Source organism: Capricornis sumatraensis, chromosome 2 (genome assembly GCF_032405125.1).
Source record: "Capricornis sumatraensis isolate serow.1 chromosome 2, serow.2, whole genome shotgun sequence".
In the NCBI taxonomy this organism is placed as follows: domain Eukaryota; kingdom Metazoa; phylum Chordata; class Mammalia; order Artiodactyla; family Bovidae; genus Capricornis; species Capricornis sumatraensis.
The window spans coordinates 42,388,618-42,407,264 of record NC_091070.1 but is presented as its reverse complement, the minus strand read 5'-3'; the positions used below and the strand labels follow the sequence as shown (position 1 = coordinate 42,407,264).

The following is an 18,647-nucleotide window of genomic DNA, read 5'->3' as shown; positions in this document are numbered from 1 at the left end:
GCTGGCCAATATAGAAGAAAATCTGAAGGTATGCTTTTTGAACCCAGAGCCCAGAGTGAAATCCAGTCTGCTGATGCTATTTTGTCCATTCTAGACTCTACTTACCTTTTCTGAGTCAGAGGGGCGACTTAAGCCAACATCTTATCACCCCTCCCAATAGAATTGTTCCAGAGGGCTTAGAATCTCCTTATAAACCTTGCCAAAACCTTGGCCCCTGAGGCTTATACATGCACTCAGACAAGGTCAGGAGAAAGAGGAGTATTTGTTTCAGGAGAAAGGATTGCTTTCCCCAATTAACTCAGTCTATTATGATTTTATCTAGCTTAACTCTGAGCTACTCCAGGAAAGAAAGCATTTCTGAGTTGTGCACACATGGCTATTTTTATTTATGTGTTTTGCTTATTTATTTTTATTTGGATGCATTGAGTCTTGGTTGTGGCATGAGGGGTCTTGGTTGTGGCACATGGGCTTAGTCTCCCCATGGCATGTGGGGTCTTAGTTCCCTGACCAAATATTGAGCCTCGGTCCTCTGCATTGGAAGCTGGATTCTTAACCACTGGCCCACCAGGGAAGTCCCTCGGCCTATACTCTTGAATGACACCTGGCACATAGAAGGTGTATAGTCATTTCAGTGTTGTAGGATGTCTCTAGAGTACTTTCTTGTGTTCCTTGAGGCAGATCCAGCAAGGAGAGTCCTTCCAACTTGCCTCCAGTCATTCCAGCAGATGCGACTTACTGTACCTGCACCAAGGGCCATTTCTATAGGCTTTGCATAAAAAATAAGTAAATAAGTCTGTGTAAATAAGTACAGCCTGACCAACACTGTGGAGTCAGTGTCTTAGGATCTTAGTGTATTATGGCATTGATTCCAAAAAGTAAAATGATGTTTTTTCAGTTGCATTAATATTAATATTATATGATAGTTAATTGGGCCACAGGTAATATTTCTTAATTATTTATATATATATTTAGCTTCATTCTAAAAAAGACATAGAGTAGATTTTCCCTGGTTTATTTTGCTTTGGCTGGGTCTTGGCTGATTTAATAAGGCAGGGAATATCCTCTTTAAGCACAGGAGGAGTCACCACATAAGACCAATTGGGCTACTGAGTAGAATCTTGGATTGCTATCTTGGATTGCTATTAGGGCCATTTGCCCTCATTTTTATGATGATTTGATCAAATTGAGACTTAGGTTTACAGCTACTGGACAGGATACTTCAGTCTTACCACTAAAGGCTTTCATCAAATCAGTGAATATTTATTATGTGTCAGACTGTGATGCCTGCAGGAACTGGTATCTTAGGTACAGAAAGGGATGTCTGAGAGGTGTCTTCTTGGTGGACATGGCAAATTTTATTAGCTGTCCACACTGTGGAGAATTTAAGGTTCCAGTTCCAGGATTTTCACAAGAGTAGATAGGCTTGTCAGCAGAGTGGCAAGTAGTAACTTGTTATTAGCTGTTGGAGAGGAAAAGGCAGCAGGTCAATGACAGTACCCTTGTAGTGGCATCAATGCTTTGATGTCATCTTCTAGGTGGAGTCATGATATTGTTGATACCAACAAGTAAGGATAAAAGCAAATTGTTGTTATAGCTAACACTTAAATATCACTTACTATGTGCCAGGCATTGTTTAAATGTTTTACCTATATTTGTTCAATTCTTATAATAATCATATGAAGTAGGTCTTTTAATTATAGTCTATGTCAGCTTTTTAAAAATAATTTTAAAATATTTTTAATTATGCTAAGACACATAAACATAAAATTTACTGTCCTAACAATTTTAAATGTACCATTCAGTATATTAAAAGTACATTCACATTGTTATGCAACAGACCTTCAGAACGTTTTCATCTTATAAAACTGAAACAAACTCTATATCTATTGAAAAGCAACTCCCTATTTCCTTCTCTCTCCAGCCCATGAAAATCACCATTTTTGCTTTCTGTTTCTTTAGAGTTTGACCAGATAATTTCAAATGACCTATGTTCTAGTTTACTGATTCTTTCTTCCACTTGGTTGATGCTCTCTATTGACATCTTCAGTCCTTGTATCCTTCAGCTGCAGGATTTTTGTTTTGATGATTTCCATTTCTTTGCTGAACTTCTCATTTTGTTTATGTATTGTTCTCTTAATCTTTGTTTCCTGTGGGTTCTTACAGTTCACTGAAATTCTTCAGAGGGTTATTCTGAATTCCTTGTCAGACAGTTCATAGATCTCCTTCAGCTTGGATCACTGGATGGGTCAGCTGGCAGCATCTGTGGCCAGGTGGGGGGCGCTGTCAGGGTCTCTAGTTAGGTGAAGTCCTTTCCTGTGCTCTGAGGTCAGGGGGCTGTTGCTGGCTGAGCTTTGTGATTGCTCGTGGTAGATGACATCTCAGACTGTTTCCTGACCAGATGATGCTACTGGCTGGATTCTGTGTTTATGTAGAGCCACCTGCAGGACTGTAAGTTTGGAGGGACCTCAGGCTGTGCTCTGTGATTGGGTGGGACCAAAGTGTGTGCCCCAAAGCTGGGCTGGGTCCCTGTCTGGGTTCCCTCATCAGGTGGAACCCAGAGGTGATTTGCTCCAAGGTTGAGTAGATGCACTAGCTGAGCTCCCTGAGTGGGCTGGGTTATAGGCAGTGTTTAGCAGTTGGGCAGTTCTGTATGTTGGGCTCTGCTTCAGGGTGGATTTATAGACTGGGGTCCTTGACTGGGTAGTATCACAGGCTGGGCTTCGAGGCTGCCCAGGGTCACTGTTGTGACTCCCTGGTTGTATGGGGTCAGAAGCTATACCTAAGACTTGGGCAGGCCTTCTGATCTGGGGGTCTGTATAAACAGGCTGTAGGATGGAGGGCTCCCTGGGTTTACTGCCCAGGCTTCCTGGTTCAATGGGACTAGGGGCTATATTCAGCAGTTCAGTTCAGTTCAGTCGCTCAGTCGTGTCCAACTCTTTGCGACCCCATGAATCACAGCATGCCTGGCCTCCCTGTCCATCACCATTTCCCGGAGTTCACTCAGACTCACGTCCATCGAGTCCGTGATGCCATCCAGCCATCTCATCCTCGGTCGTCCCCTTCTCCTCCTGCCCCCAATCCCTCCCAGCATCAGAGTCTTTTCCAATGAGTCAACTCTTCTCATGAGGTGGCCAAAGTACTGGAGTTTCAGCTTCAGCATCATTCCCTCCAAAGAAATCCCAGGGTTGATCTCCTTCAGAATGGACTGGTTAGATCTCCTTGCAGTCCAAGGGACTCTCAAGAGTCTTCTCCAACACCACAGTTCAAGTTTTCTCTTCTGCCAGGGTGAGGCTACGGAACAGGCTACACAGCAAATATAGCTTGTTGACCGAGTACCCATATCAGGCAGAATTGCCTGGACCAAACAAGATTTCCTGGCCAGAAGGGGTTACTGGCTCAGTTCTGCAAATGGGCAGAGCCCCTGGCTGGTATCTCTGCTTCAGTGCTGCTGAGTGCTGACTGCTGTAAGCCCTGTCTCCCTTACATCTCTATCTGATCCACTTTGGGCTCTCTTTCTCTCACTGGAGAAACCATAGGCCCAGAGGAGCCCTTTTGGTGCAGTGCTGTGCCAGCCTGGGGGAGAGGTGACAGGGTCAGTGTGTAGTGGTTCTTCTTTCCCTTCTAATGTGATCCTTCTCGGTCTCTGTGATGCAGTGGGGCACTCACTCCCACTCCTGGGGTTTCACAGTGCTCCCTTAGCTGTGGACAGTTGCTGGGTGGTCTTTTTGTGAGGGGAACTGAAGCTGGGGATGACCTAAGCTGCCATTGTGATCACATCACTCCTGAGCCTCTCTTTTCTAGAAAGCATTTGTGTGGCATGCACTGATTCCCTGAGGACACTACCTACCTGAGAGCTCTCTCTCTGTTTTAGGATATTTTTGAATTTAGATTGCATACTCTGCTGAATACCATCAGAGATTCAGGTTTCAGGAGATTTTTTTTTTTTTTTTTTGTCTCTCCATTTAGCTGGTGCCAAGTCTGAAACAGGCAAATTTCCTTGCGGTGCCTTTCTGCGTGAAGATTTCCTCTGTACTCTCACACTAAGGATTCAATCCTTTGCTGCCTTAGCTTTATGAGAGTGTTAGAGCCTCACTTAGGTCTAATCTTTGCATCGATAATGCTGTCTCTTATGATAAATAGTCTTAGCATCAATGAGATTTGATGTTATTACCCAAACTCACTTGGCATAGAGCCCTGTTTTTTCCAAGCAATATGCATAAAGTTCTATGGAACAGGTACCATACAGAACCCATCTTTGGGAAATTCTGGAATAGATGTCTCTGTGGTGACAGTTTCAAAACTAGTTATCATAGTTTCAGTGTTTTGGAGTGGTAAGATGTACAAAGCACAAAATGATGCTAAGAATATTTTTCCTAGAAGAATAGGCTATTTATGGTCCTCTCTTTCAAAAACTTCTACTTTATTAATTAGCTCTAGTCTAGGGATGAAATAACCCTGTCTTACATGCTAAAGTAGGGACAGGGGTTTACATCTAAACTTTTACAAACTCATTTTCACTATCCTCAAAGTTTTGTCCTTATTATAAAAACAAATATATGTGAATGTATATCAACTTTTATATATCTGAGAACATATATTTTGTACTTTCTCATTAAAAAAATCATCACATTTTTGAGAAATCCCTCTTGTTTTACATTCTTCAAAAATGTTATTTTTCTTAATGGCACTCAGAAATGTACATTTATTACAAATTGTTTACTCTGATTTCATAAACATTTAAATTTTTGTCATTTAAATTGAATAATTCATCCCTTGCCCATAGCCATGAGTCACACGGCATTGTCAAGTTGCTAGTAAAAATGCTTGTTTACTGACTTGGGAAGAGAAGATAAAATGATGAATAGGTCAAGTCGTTACCCACAGCGTACTCATTTTCTCATTGGGAAATAGACACATGCACAAATATGTCTCATAGAAGTACTGAATTTGAAGTTAATAGGAGAGCAAGGGAAAGGGAGAAATCTATGAGGATTTGGTGTGACTTCAGGGGCTCAATTAAATCTCAAGTGAGAATATGAATGTTTTCAAAATTAAGTGGAAGTCTGGAGGCCTGAAAGTCTAGCTACCTCAGGGAGGCAGGGGCTGGTTTGAATAAAGTTATAAGTGTGTGTGTGCTCAGTCATATCTGACTCTTGGCAACCCTGTGGACTGTAGCCCACCAGGCTCCTCTGTTCATGGAATTTCCAGGCAAGAATACTGGAGTGGGTTGCCATCTCCTTCTCCAGGGGATCTTCCTGACCCAGGGATCAAACCCACATCTCCTGCATTGGCAGCTGGATTCTTTATCTTTGTGCCATCTGGGAAGCAAAGGTATAACATAATTGATTAAAAGGAGGAAAACCCTCCTGTCACACCTGAATACTTTCCAGCTGACCTGCTGTTAGTGGAATTTAAAATATCTTTTTAATTTCTAAAATTCCACTTAAAATCAACTCATTCAGAAATAACTTTTATAAACTGCATGGTATTACTTACTGTATAAAGCAAGAAGTATATTCAAGAACAGATGTTGTACTTCTATAAAGATGAAAACACTGGTGTTCCTCCATCCTACCCTGGGCTTCCCAGGTGGCGCAGTGGTAGAGAATCTGCCTGCCAGTGCACGAGACACAGGAGACGCAGGTTCGATCCCTGGGTCAGGAAGATCCCTTGGAGAAGGGATGGCAATCCACTCCAGTATTCTTGCCTAGAGAATCCCAGGGACGGGGTACAGAGGAGCCTGGTGGACTCCAGTCCAAAGGTCATGGACTGAGCGACTAAGCACGCACGCACGCTCCATACCACCCACGTGTGAGTGGGCTGATGTGTTAGTATTACTAAGAAACTGGCTGTGAGGGCAACTTGAATATGGAATTGGGATTGGTTGGGTTCATGGCCTCTTTTCCATTCCCTGTTTTTCACTAGAAACTCCTGATTAACAACAGGTTTAACTGAAAAAATTCTTTGGCTTTTTTTCTTAGCCCTGTTTTTCTAAGGACAATATGCTGTAAATGAGGCAAGTGAAAAGAAAACAACATTTTTGGGAGAGACACTAGTCTGCATAGAATGAGAATTTTTGAATAGGGGACATTTTTTCAGTGACACTTGTTCACCCACTGAACTCATTGAGCTGTCCTGGGCCTCCAAAGCCACATGCTGGGTGACAGGCTTTCTTAGCCCATAGAGCCCATTAGAAAGCTGCTTACTTCCAATCTGTTAATGAAAGTTGGCCCTCTGAAGTCTTCCCACCCCTGCCATCCTTCTCCTAAATTGCTTCAGTGGAATTGAAAGCTCTGCAGTGAAATGGAGCCAGTAGTAATAAAACCTCCAGGGCCCCGCAGCTGCAGTAACATCAGGCATGTGTGCAGAGGTCCATCTTTGGCAGGCCTGATCTGCAGTCATCTCTTTAGTCCCCACGAGACTGAGACTCGCTGACATCCTCTAGCACAGAACCTACAGTCTCTGAATGCTCATTCATTTCAAAAGAGGAAACTGAGTGTCAGTTTGGGGCCAAGTGCTCTGTTGGCCTCCAGCAATAACAGAATGAACCAGAGGGATGCAGTTCCTGCCCTCAGGGAACTTAACAACCTGGGAATGGTTTCATTTTCATAAATATGAAACTGATGTCGAGTAACTCTATAGTCACCTTCTCTTATTTTTCCACCAAGGGTTTTTTAAAATTAAATTTGTCATGGATGGGATGTATCTTGGGGCCAACCCTGTCCAATCTCAGCATGATTCATAAACACCTAAATATTTCTTCCCTGCCTCTCTTAACAAACTGCTTTGAAGTAATCCACTCTGCAGCTGAAAACATCTGACCAAACAGAAACAGATGTGCGTCCATAGACATGTTGTTGACTTTTAAGACACCAGTTTAATTACTTAATGAAATGACATGTGCTGTTTCTTTACTACCTTGGCCTGTCTCTCAGTGCCTGGTGAATTTTATCTAGGCTCTTATTCTCTGATGAGAGCTCCAGTAGATTCCTGGTAGGTGGGTTGGGGCAGATGTGTGAGCCCATTCAGCTGTGATGTGCAAGGTTCCCAGGGGCTGATGGGTGGGACCTCTCACTGCTTGTGAGACAGTGGCCCTGAGGTCACTGGGATGGAGTATGGTGTGCTGCAGGCTGGTTGTGCTTGGTTTGTGGACTTTCCTTTGCTTAACCTCAGTGGCTTGCCTCTGTTGTGACTGTTTCTGGACACATGGGGAAAGAATATGCTGGGCAGGGACCAGACTCTTTGTTTGCTTTGCTGGGTGGACCTTTCCTGGGAGAAGCAGCCTGGACACAGAACAAAATGTGTGTGCCTTGTTGAAATCTAGAATCTTTGCTCTAGCAGGGAATGTCAGTGATACTGCGTCTAGTTCCTCATTTTATAGAGGAGGAATCCAAGATCCCCAAGAGTTGAGGATCAGCAATAAACAAGGCAAAGACCAGAATTCACCATGCCTTCTGACTTTTTCTTCAGTGCTCATTCTTCTCTGCTTGATGAGTGGCCACTGGAATTGTTACAGACTTGAGAGAATGGCTGATGGTGATGATTTAGTTGCTAAGTCGTGTCTGGCTCTTGTGACTCCACAGACTGTAGCCTGCTAGGCTCCTCTGTCCATGGGACTTTCCGGACAAGAATACTGGAGTGGATTGCCATTTCCTTCTCCAAGGACCTTCGAGAGAATGGCTCTATCTTTAAGAAAAAACCATCTTCTCCTAACCCCTAATCAGGCAAATGTTTGCTTTATTTGGAATCTAAAGGAAGGAGAAACATCCAGAAACACTCAGTATACTGTGACTATGGGGAGAAAATGAACTCTCTTATTGAGAGGGAGAGACTTTGTACTGTAGGGAGTGTCTCCCACAACTCAGATCCTTAGAAAGGCCAGGCCTGCCTGTAGGCAAACTGCCTCCTGGAATCATCTGGAAGCTGAAGGCCACCTTCTGCCAGCAAACTGCCACTAAAAAGACAATTTAAATATAATCTCTCCTGATGAGATTTCCAACCAGATTTCTGGAGCAGGGGGATTTGGAGAAAGATCATGTAAATCTTTAAACTGAATCATGGATCCTTTCTAAGGACATACCTTATTCCAATCTGTTATCAAAGCCTGCATGGTTTTCATGGAATCCTCTGTGGGCTCATGTATACTATTTATATGCATAACTTATTTTTAAAATACCTTATGCCCTCAAGACTTTTAATAAAAATAAACTGTCCCGAACCGGAGATAAGCCCCCCACCCACCTCAAAAAAAAAATAACAAAAAACCCATTGGTTGAATGCTTGTTTAGGAAATTCACATTTGAAACCATGCAAATACTGGCACTGTGTACTTCTGATATTATCTGATGACAATTTATCATTGTCAGTGAGATACAGGGCTGTGTATGGTTTTTTTTTTAAGTTCTGCTGTGATATGGAAACAATTATCTTGTCAAGGCCAGAAAAACATTGGTTCTGTCAAACAGTATAAGAAAACTCATAAGGAAAAGTTTGGAAAGTGACGTGAAAGAGTGCAACTAATCTCAAGGCTTGGGTGACTTCATGGATTTGGTTACCTGCAAGCCCATCTCAACCTGGCTGGCAGTCCCTGTCCACCTCCCGCCTCACTCCCCTGCCACCGCCTTGCCTTCCAGATGTGCTCTGGGGACAACCCAGGGAGGGGTGGGTGCTCAGACCTGGGCCATTACTCCTGGATCCAGCTAGTGGGTTTCTGTTAATTACACAAATCAGTAACAGATGTGTTGAGGCTGAGCACCTCATATTTATCCCACAATGTGTTTTCTTTAAATGGCAAATGTTTTTTAAGGCCAAAAAGAAAAAAAAAATGTATCATTATATAGTTCTCCTCTGAAACACACAGCAAAAGGGATGAATACATGTCTCCAGAGAGGTATTTTGTCCTGTCATTTGAACAAGGAGCTAAGCCAACGGTCTCAGAATAGAAAGCCCTTTGTAACTGTCTGAGATCCTTATTAAAGTTTATTTAAATGTGGTATTCTATAAATCATAGCTTTTGTGTTCCCCAAGCTGTTAGATTGTAATTTGTAGCTGTGGTATTTTTACTCTATATAAAATGGTCGATAAGGTTGATAAATTGCTCCCACAGAGAAGGGAGCAAGGAGGAGCTTTCCCTAAATAGGAAAACAGTGAGGTTGGGAAAAGGAACACTCCACTTTTTTTTTTTTTTCTGATCTGTAAAGAGACACTTTTAGGCTTCCAAATAGATTAGTAGCATCATGCAGAACAGAAAATTTGGAAGTAGGGGTGGTATGGCTGCCCCTAGGAGGATGCAGTTCCTAGGACAAATATTTTTGTTCAGGACTCCTGTTTATATAAACAATTTTGAGTCACCCCAAATCAGAATGTCAGCAGTGGTCTGATATAGTCTCAGGCCAGAATGCTGCTCACACGAGAGGCGGCAGAAGAATCCCTCCTTCACCCTCCACCCCTCCCATCTCTTTGGGGCTTCTGGTCAACCCATAACAATAAGAATAGCAGAAGAGAGAGAGAGATGGGGATAGTGGAGGTAGTAGAGGGCTTGAGGATGCCTGGAAGGGGAGAAAATGGATGGGAGTCCATGTGGGTCATGATCTGGCTAGTATGTCCCTCTCATCTGGTCCTAGTCATCAGAGGGGATCTTTAAATTTTTCTGAATGTAGCTAAGGACTTAAAGGGGAAGTGGAACGTTTACTAGGATAACTATCTGAGCAGCTGGAGATGTCTTTCAAGGAAAGGAAGAAGCCTGTAATAGTAGAAATACTGCTTGTGACTTAATTTTTTTAATCATTTCAGTTCAGTCACTTAGTCATCGTGGCCAACTCTTTGTGACCCCATGGACTGCAGCATTCCAGGCTTCCCTGTCCATCACCAACTCCTGGAGCTTGCTCAAACTCATGTCCATTGAGTTGGTGATGCCATCCAACCATCTCATTCTCTGTCATCCCCTTCACCTCCTGCCTTCAGTCTTGCCTAGCATCAGGGTCTTTTCCAATAAGTCAGGTCTCTGCATCAGGTAGCCAAAGTATTGGAGTTTCAGCTTCAACATCAGTCCTTCCAATGAGTATTCAGGACTGATTTCCTTTAGGATGGGCTGGTTGGATCTCCTTGAAGTCCAAGAGACTCTCATCAATTCTTTGGTGTTCAGCTTTCTTTATGGTCCAACTCTCACATCCATACATGACTACTAGAAAAACCATAGCTTTGACTAGATTGACCTTTGTTGGCAAAGTAATGTCTTGGCTTTTTAACATGCTGTCTAGGTTGGTCATAGCTTTTCTTCCAAGGAACAAGCATCTTTTAATTTCATGGCTGCAGTCACCATCTGCAGTGATTTTGGAACCCAAGAAAATAAAGTCTGTCACTGTTTCCATTGTTTCTCCATCTATTTGCCATAATGTGATGGGACAAGATGCCATAATCTTAATTTTTTGAATATTGAGTTTTAAGCCAGTTTTTTCATTCTCCTTTTTCTCTTTCAAGCCCCTAAAGCCTAAACTGTGCTAAATCAATACACATCACTGGGAAAGGTGTTTTTTAAAAGTGAGTAACTCATGAATGACATTTGTAGAGGCAAAACTAGAGTTAGAGTAAACAGTGGTTGATATAATGAAATATTCACGAGGAAAGTGCATTATTATATCACGGTATTTCATGTTCTTTAAATCATGCTCTAATTTTCCATTGATTTTATTAATATAGTAGTTTGTTATGGGTACAAATATCTTTGGTTGTAGCAATAAAGGATTGCATTTCCATAAAAAAGTATAATCAGTAGGAAAATGCACCTTTTTAAAAAAATTGTTAAACATACGACTTGAAGCTTGAATCTTTGCATGTTTCTTCCTCCCTCTGTCCCTCCCTATCTTCCTTCCTTCCCTCCTTATTGAAGGTATTTACTTATGGGCACCATCCATTTGTCAGAGACAGAGTTTCATGTGCAGTAGTAAAGAATATCTCTATTACTTTGCCAGGCAAAGGGGAACACAGTGTACTCCTGCCCTTGAAAACTGTTTGTCCCAACCTGGGAGGATTTGGTGAGGAGTCTTATAACAATGGTTCAAAGAGGGGGTGTGCTGATAAGGGTCGGGGTATATGAGGGCCTGTACTCCATTAGCCTGGTCTCAGGCAATCTCTTGATGCATTTCTCTGGTTCTTCTAATCTGGCCTCTGTGGTCTTCTCTGGAAGGAAGAGTGCTGACATCTTGCCTTTGTTGGGGATTTTAGTGTGAGCTAAAGAGCTCAAAGATATTGTTATGTATGTCCCTTGAGGTTATTGTTATGTGCTTCTGTTAGGTCCATACCATTGTTAGGTCCATACCATACCTAGAAATGGTATGGACCTAACAGAAGCATAAGATATTAAGAAGAGGTGGCAAGAATACACAGAAGAACTCTACAAAAAAGATCTTCATGACCCAGACAACCATGATGGTGTGATCACTCACCTAGAGCCAGACATCCAGGAATGCGATGTCAAGTGGGCCTTAGAAAGCATCACAATGAACAAAGTTAGTGGACATGATGGATTTCCAGCTGAACTATTTCAAATCCTGAAAAGATGATGCTGTGAAAGTGCTGTACTCAATATGCCAGCAAATTTGGAAAACTCAGCAGTGGCCACAGGACTGGAAAAGGTCAGTTTTCATTCCAATCCCAAAGAAAGGCAATGCCAAAGAATGCTCAAACTACCGCACAATTGCACTCATCTCACGCACTAGTAAAGTAATGCTCAAAATTCTCCAAGCCAGGCTCCAACAGTATGTGAACCATGAACTTCCATATGTTCAAGCTGGATTTAAAAAAGGTAGAGGAACCAGAGATCAAATTGCCAATATCTGCTGGATCATCAAAAAAGCAAGAGAGTTCCAGAAAAACATCTACTTCTGCTTTATTGATCCATGTCAAAGCCTTTGACTGTGTGGATCACAACAAACTGGAAAATTCTTCAAGATATGGGAATACCAGACCACCTTACCTGCCTCCTGAAAAATCTGCATGCACGTCAAGAAGCAACAGTTAGAACTGGACATGGAACAACAGACTGATTCCAAATAGGAAAAGGAGTACGTCAAAGCTGTATATTGTCACCCTGCTTATTTAACTTATAGGCAGAGTACATCATGTGAAATGCTGGGCTGGATGAAGCACAAGCTGGAATCAAGATTGCCAGGAGAAATATCAATGGCCTCAGATATGCAGATGACACCACCATTATGGCAGAAAGGGAAGAGGAACTAAAGAGCCTCTTGATGAAAGTTAAAGAGGAGAGTGAAAAAGTTGGCTTAAAATTCAACATTCAGAAAACTAAGATCATGGCATCTGGTCCCATCACTTCATGACAAATAGATGGGGAAACAGTGGAAACAGTGAGAGACTTTATTTTGGGGGGCTATAGAACCACTGCAGATGGTGACTGCAACCATGAAATTAAAAGACGCTTGCTCCTTGGAAGAAAAGCTATGCCCAACCTAGACAGCATATTATAAAGCACATTACTTTGCTGACAAAGGTCCATCTAGTCAAAGCTATGGTTTTCCCAGTACTCATGTACACATGTGAGAGCTGGACTGTAAAGAAAGCTGAGTGCCAAAGAATTTATGCTTTTGAACTGTGGTGTTGGAGAAGACTCTTGAGAGTCCCTTGGACTGCAAGGAGATTCATCTAGTCCATCCTAAAGGAGATCAGTCTTGGGTATTCATTGGAAGGACTGATGCTGAAGCTAAAACTCCAATAATTTAGCCACCTGATGCAGAAAACTGACTTATTGGAAAAGACCCTGATGCTGGGCAAGATTGAAGGCAGGTGGATAAGGGGATGACAAAGGATGAGATAGTTGGATGTCATCACTGATGGACATGTGTTTGAGCAAGATACCGGAGTTGGTCATGGACAGCGAAGCCTGGCATGCTGTAATCCATGGCATCATAGAGAGTTGGACACGACTGAGTGAACTGAAACTCCCTTGAGGTGGAACCAGGACCTTGTCCTAGGCTTCAGTGTTGTTTCTTCACTTTTTCACCCTGTCTCTGCATCCTGTTCCTGATTAACAGTCGCTGGAATCTTCCTTTTGAAACTCAAGGTCATACAGGTTGGAGCTGTTCCCTACAAACAAGAAATGGGGGACATGGAAAGGCTTCCATGCCCAGGAGCCCCATGGGATCCTGCAGTTTCACCAAGAAGCTTGAAGTCTAGTGGGGAGGGCCTGGGAACCAGTACATAGATAATTATTGAGTCGACAGCTGTGAAGCAGTGAGGTATGGAATGTCATGGGACTACTGGCCTGGAACCCAGCTATGGAAGATGGCAGTGGGCAGAGCTCAGAAAGGCTTACTAGAAGATCTGACCCTGGGCTGACCTTTCAGTGATCCGTCAGAGTGAAGCAGGTGAAGAGGGAAAGAATGGGAATCCCTGGTTTGGGATTCCCATCCCAAACTGAAGTGAAGACTGGTTTGGGCTGGAACACCACCCATCTGGCATGGTTAAGTCAGTGGGGTTTGGGATTAATATAATGTGGGGTGTTGCAGAGAGGAAGAGAGATCAGATTTCTGACTTGGGCTCTGGGATGGAAGTGGTAGTGTCAGAAACTGATTTAGGGAGCATGGGAAGGGGCCTGGTTAAGGGACTGTGAGAATGAGTCCAGGCCTGGACACACTGAGTTTGCAAAGCCCATGGCATGTCCTCAGCGGAGGGTCTACTAGCAAGTTAAATGTTTAACATTTATAAAAAGTTGTAGAATATTCAACAAATCTTTTTAGAGCACCCACCATTGGCTAGACACTGCTCTAGATATGGGAGTTATCGCTGTGCATAAGTCTCTGTTTCATGGAAATTATATTCTGTGCTGTGCTTACTCACTCTGTCCTGTCTGACTTTGCGACTCCATGGACTATAGTCCACCAGGCTCTTCTGTCCATGGGGATTCTCCAGGCAAGAATACTGGAGTGGGTTGCCATGCCCTCCTCCAAGGGATCTTCCCAAACCAGGGATTGAACCCAGGTCTCCCACATTACAGAAAGATTCTTTACTGTCTGAGCCACCAGGGAAGCCCAAGAATACTGGAATGGGTAGCCTGTCTCTTCTCTAGGGGAACTTCCTGACCCAGGAATCGAAGTGGGGTCTCCTGCATTCCAGGCAGATTGTTTACCAGCTGAGCTACATGGGAAGATTATATTCCAGTGGGATGAAAACAGATAATAAAGGAGTAAATTAGTGAGATAATTTCAGAATTGCTATTAAGAAAGCACTGGGTATTGTAGAAGTTCTCATTGGGAAGTTAACACTGGAACTGTGTCCTGAGTGTTTAGAGGGAAATGTTCATATGAATACCCTGGGGTTCAAGTATTCCAGACAGAGGGCATAGCAAGTGCAAATGTCCCCTGACATAGGAATGAGTCTGGTAAGTTAGAGAAAGACAATCGGTGAAGCTGAAGCTCCATGAGAAAGGACAAGAGTGCAGTGAGGCAAAGTTGAAGAGGTAGGCTGCATGGATCAGGAAGGGCCTTAAGGCATGGTGCAGAGTCTTAGAAGTTCACTCTAAAATGGGAAACCACTTGAAGCTTTTAAACAAATTGTATCATTTTAAATGACAAAAACCAGCATACAGAATTGTATTTGTTGTACACTTTCAACTATATAAAATGACAAGAGCAGGGAAGCTTTTAAAGAAACTTGCCAAATGATACCACGGATTGAGCAGTGGTTTCATAACACGGTCAGTGCTGTGAATGCTGAGTACCAGGGCTGGAAGGTGGTCCTGACACTTGATAGGCCAGCAGTTTTACGACTCTGTGATCTCAGGACTCTATCAATATTTATTATTTGTTGTTGTTGTTTAGTTGCTAAGTCATGTCTGACTCCTTGCGACCCCATGGACTATAGCCCACCCAGTCTCTTCTGTCCCTAGTATTTTCCAGGCAAGAATACTGCAGTGGGTTGCTATTTATTTCTCCAGGGGATCTTCTCGACCCAGGATCGAACCCATATCTCCTGCATTGGCAATATATTAGGAATTAAAATGGAGGATAGTCAAACATTTATTAAAAACAACACACCCATGACATGCTTATCTAAATAACATATTTTAGTGAAAAAAAAATTGTGGTACTTTTCAAAATAAAAAATTAGTTTTGCAGAGTTTTTATACTTAAGTTCTTACTATTTATCACAACAGGAGGCACTTGGGTTCTCACATCTGCTTCTGCATCCATTTGGTTGTGACATCACACATCATATATACTCATATGAGAATGAGAGTAAAGAAGGAAAGTAAACAGCTTCTTAGCATCATTCCGATAATAGTTTTGACACTGTGGATCCCCTAAAAGTTCCCTATATCACTTTGAAAATCTTTGTGTTCAGTGACATTGGGCAGTCTCCTAACTTAATGGGCCTCAAACTAGTTTCCCCTATCTATAAACTGGAACCTGTTAATAGCACCAACCTCACAGGATTGTTGTGATCATTTAATGAGTTAATAACATCTGGCCCATAGGGTGTTCCATACGTATCAGCCAGCTAATTTTTGTTTTCTTTTTGTTGTAATTCTGTGTGGCAGCAAGCCCTCTTGCAAGAAATTGTAAAAACTCATTTAAACTTTATTCTCACTAATTTTCCTTTCCTGTCCTCTCTTTCTCAAGTTGTGAAATGAGGCTTCAGATCTGAACACCAGCCTACAAATGCTACCATCAGATAACTGCAGGTTTAATGCTAGGCACTTTGTGGTGATGTTCATGGCGCTTTAGGCCAGACCATCAGTGCTGATTGTTTTGTTGTTGTTTAGTTGCTAAGTTGTGTCTGACTCTTTTGGGACCCCATGGATTGTAGCCCACCCAGGCTCCTCTGTCCATAGGATTTTCCAGGCAAGAATATGGAATGGGATGCCATTTCCTTCTCCAGGGGATCTTCCTAATCCAGAGACAAAACCTGTGTCTTTTGTATTGGCAGATGGATTTTTTTTACTGCTGAGCCACCAGGGAAGCCCCAGTCATAGTTTAGCTTGTCATAATCTTCCAGATTCTTTCTTTCTTGATGAGGAAATCATCTGTCCTCAGTGAGTAGAGGTTGGATGGTGGATGAGGTAGAGGAAAAAGAGATCCAACAGTGTGAGGTTTTGCCTGGGGCTATCACACTTCAATTAAATTGCTTTCCCCCTCTTAAATATTCCATGCTTCAATCATGAAATGAATTGATATGAAACCATCATAAAATACTTGAGGGTATGTGTCAGCTACTGCTTTCTTTCTGGATGGGATAAGTTAAATTCTCAATCTTGGCTTCAACAGTGGACTCACCAGAGAAATTTTAAAAATTATTGATACTTTGATCATCCCACCTCCAAAGATATTGATTTAATTGGCCTAGATATGGCATGGGCATCAGGATATTTAAAATATTCCCATTTCCCAAAGTCCCACCAGACTGTGACTAAAGAATAGGTCATGTGTTTCCCTTTTTATTGTAAAAAATAACAAATCTACAAAAAAGTATATAATATATAAACGTCAGCTTAACAAATTGTAAAACGAACACTCACATCCCCATGATCCAGTGCAAGAACAAGAAGGTTGCCAAACCCCAGAAGCTCCCTTGCCTTTTCTCAGTCACACCTCATTTTCCACTCTCTGGAGGTAATCATTGCCCTGATATTTTATAATCATGTTCTTTTATACTTTTACCATATGAGCATAAACCTCTAAACAACATAGATTGGCACATTTTTAAACTTTACTGAAAGGGAATCATACTTTTTTGTCTGGCTTCTTTTGCTCAACATCGTATATATTTTTTGATTCATTTGTGGTTTTGGATACAGTTATATAGTTCCTTGCTTTTCATTATTTTGTAGAATTCTATGATATCAGTATAACAGTGTCTGCCATGAATGTTTCTGGTTTGGGTCTTTTATAACCAGTGCTGGTATGAGTGTTTTCATAGGTCTCTTGGTGCAGGAAGGCAGGCATTCTGACATATATTTCTAGGAATAGACTCGTTGGACACATTGGCTCATCTGAAGCAAGAGAAAGAGGCTGAGCAGACAGGAGTTTGGGAGATAGGAGGTGGTATCTGCAACTCTGTTAACACTCTACTGTGGGCTGGGCCCCTGGAGGGTTGCACTGTTCTGAGCCATGTGCCCTGGGGATGGTGAAGATTTACAGAAGGCAACTGAGGCACTCAGGACCCTCTGCTTTTAATCATTTTCTGAGACTAGAGGGATAATGTTCCCGTCAAGGGTAGAGATCCTGTTGACATACTTCCCAATCTGGACGGCCTCCTGGGATTAGGGTCTATGGCAGGACACCTGGTTGGCCCACAAAACATCAGGCTTTCATCCCAACCTCAGCAGCTCATAGAATGAGATAAACACGGTCTCTGGAGAAAAAAAAAAAAAGCACATCATCCTAGGCCTTGAAGTGGTTCTTAAATTCTCATCCTCCCCCTGATCTTGAGAGGTATTCCCCATTCATTAGTTCATTGAGGCTTTGATGGAGATACTTTTTTTGCCCTTGGTTCTTGTTATTGTTGTTGTCTTCAGTGGGGAGTTTGGTGTTAATCAATTGCTATTGATGGCACATGTCTCTGCCACATACAGGGTTTCTCAGGTGGCTCAGTGGTTAAGAATCCACCTGCAGTGCAGGAGATGCAAGAGACATAGGTTCAGTCCCTGAGTCAGAAGGATCCCCTGGAGAAGGAAAAGGCAAACCACTACAGTATTCTTGCCTGGAGAATTCCATGGACAGAGGAGTCTGGAGGGCTACAGTCCATGAGTTCACAAAGAGTGGGACACGACTGAGCATGCATACGTGCATCTTCAGTGGGGAGTTTGGTATTAATCAGTTGTTATTGATGGCACATGCTCCTGTCTTGTGAGCACCATAAATCCAGGCTTGTGTCAGATACCTCTGCTAGAATATCCTGGGGTTTCCAGGGAATGCTCACAAGCTTTTCTGGTCTATTATGGTTGCCTGACACTCCAGGCAATTGCCCTGCCCTTCTGCAGGTTCTCTTTTGCCACACAGAGTCTCAGATGCTCTAGAATCTGCGCTGTCTGTACTACTTTGCTCCCAGCATAAACATAGGCTGAGGTATGCTAGAGTTAGCCCATATTGGTCCCTAAGAACTGCTTTTTAAATGTGAGCCAGTGGTTAAACACAGTTGTTAATGAAAATTAAATTCTGTAAACTTATAATTTAAATAAACTATATGGAAAACCAAGTTCATAACTAATCCAAACTCATCACTTAAATTATTTACTTTAATTGGAGGACAATTACTTTACAATATTGTGAGTGTTTTTTTGCCATATATCAATATGAATTGGCCACAGGTATACATATGTCCCCTCCATCCTGAAGCCCCCTCCCACCCCATCCCCATCCCATCCCTCTTGGTTGTCACAGAGTCATGGCTTTGGGTGCCCTGCTTCATGCATCAAACTCGCACTGGTTATCTATTTTTACATATGGTAATATATATGTTTCAATGCTATTCTCTTAAATCATCCCACCCTCTCCTCCCACTGAATCACTTTTAAATGAGTTCACCATCTTTTGCTGATTACGCTCTTGAGGTTAATGGTATCTGTTGGATTGATGTGGTAGAAATACTATACAGTGGTGTGCTATGGCACATCTCTTCTTAACTCAGTGATA

General features: G+C 42.4%; 1 protein-coding gene across 1 annotated transcript in view; it reads left to right on the top strand.

The window, feature by feature from the left end:
* Nucleotides 1–18,647, top strand: part of ATP8B4 (ATPase phospholipid transporting 8B4 (putative)) — a 200,755-nt gene that overhangs the window by 157,821 nt on the left and 24,287 nt on the right. The gene's annotated exons all lie outside the window — the stretch shown is intronic.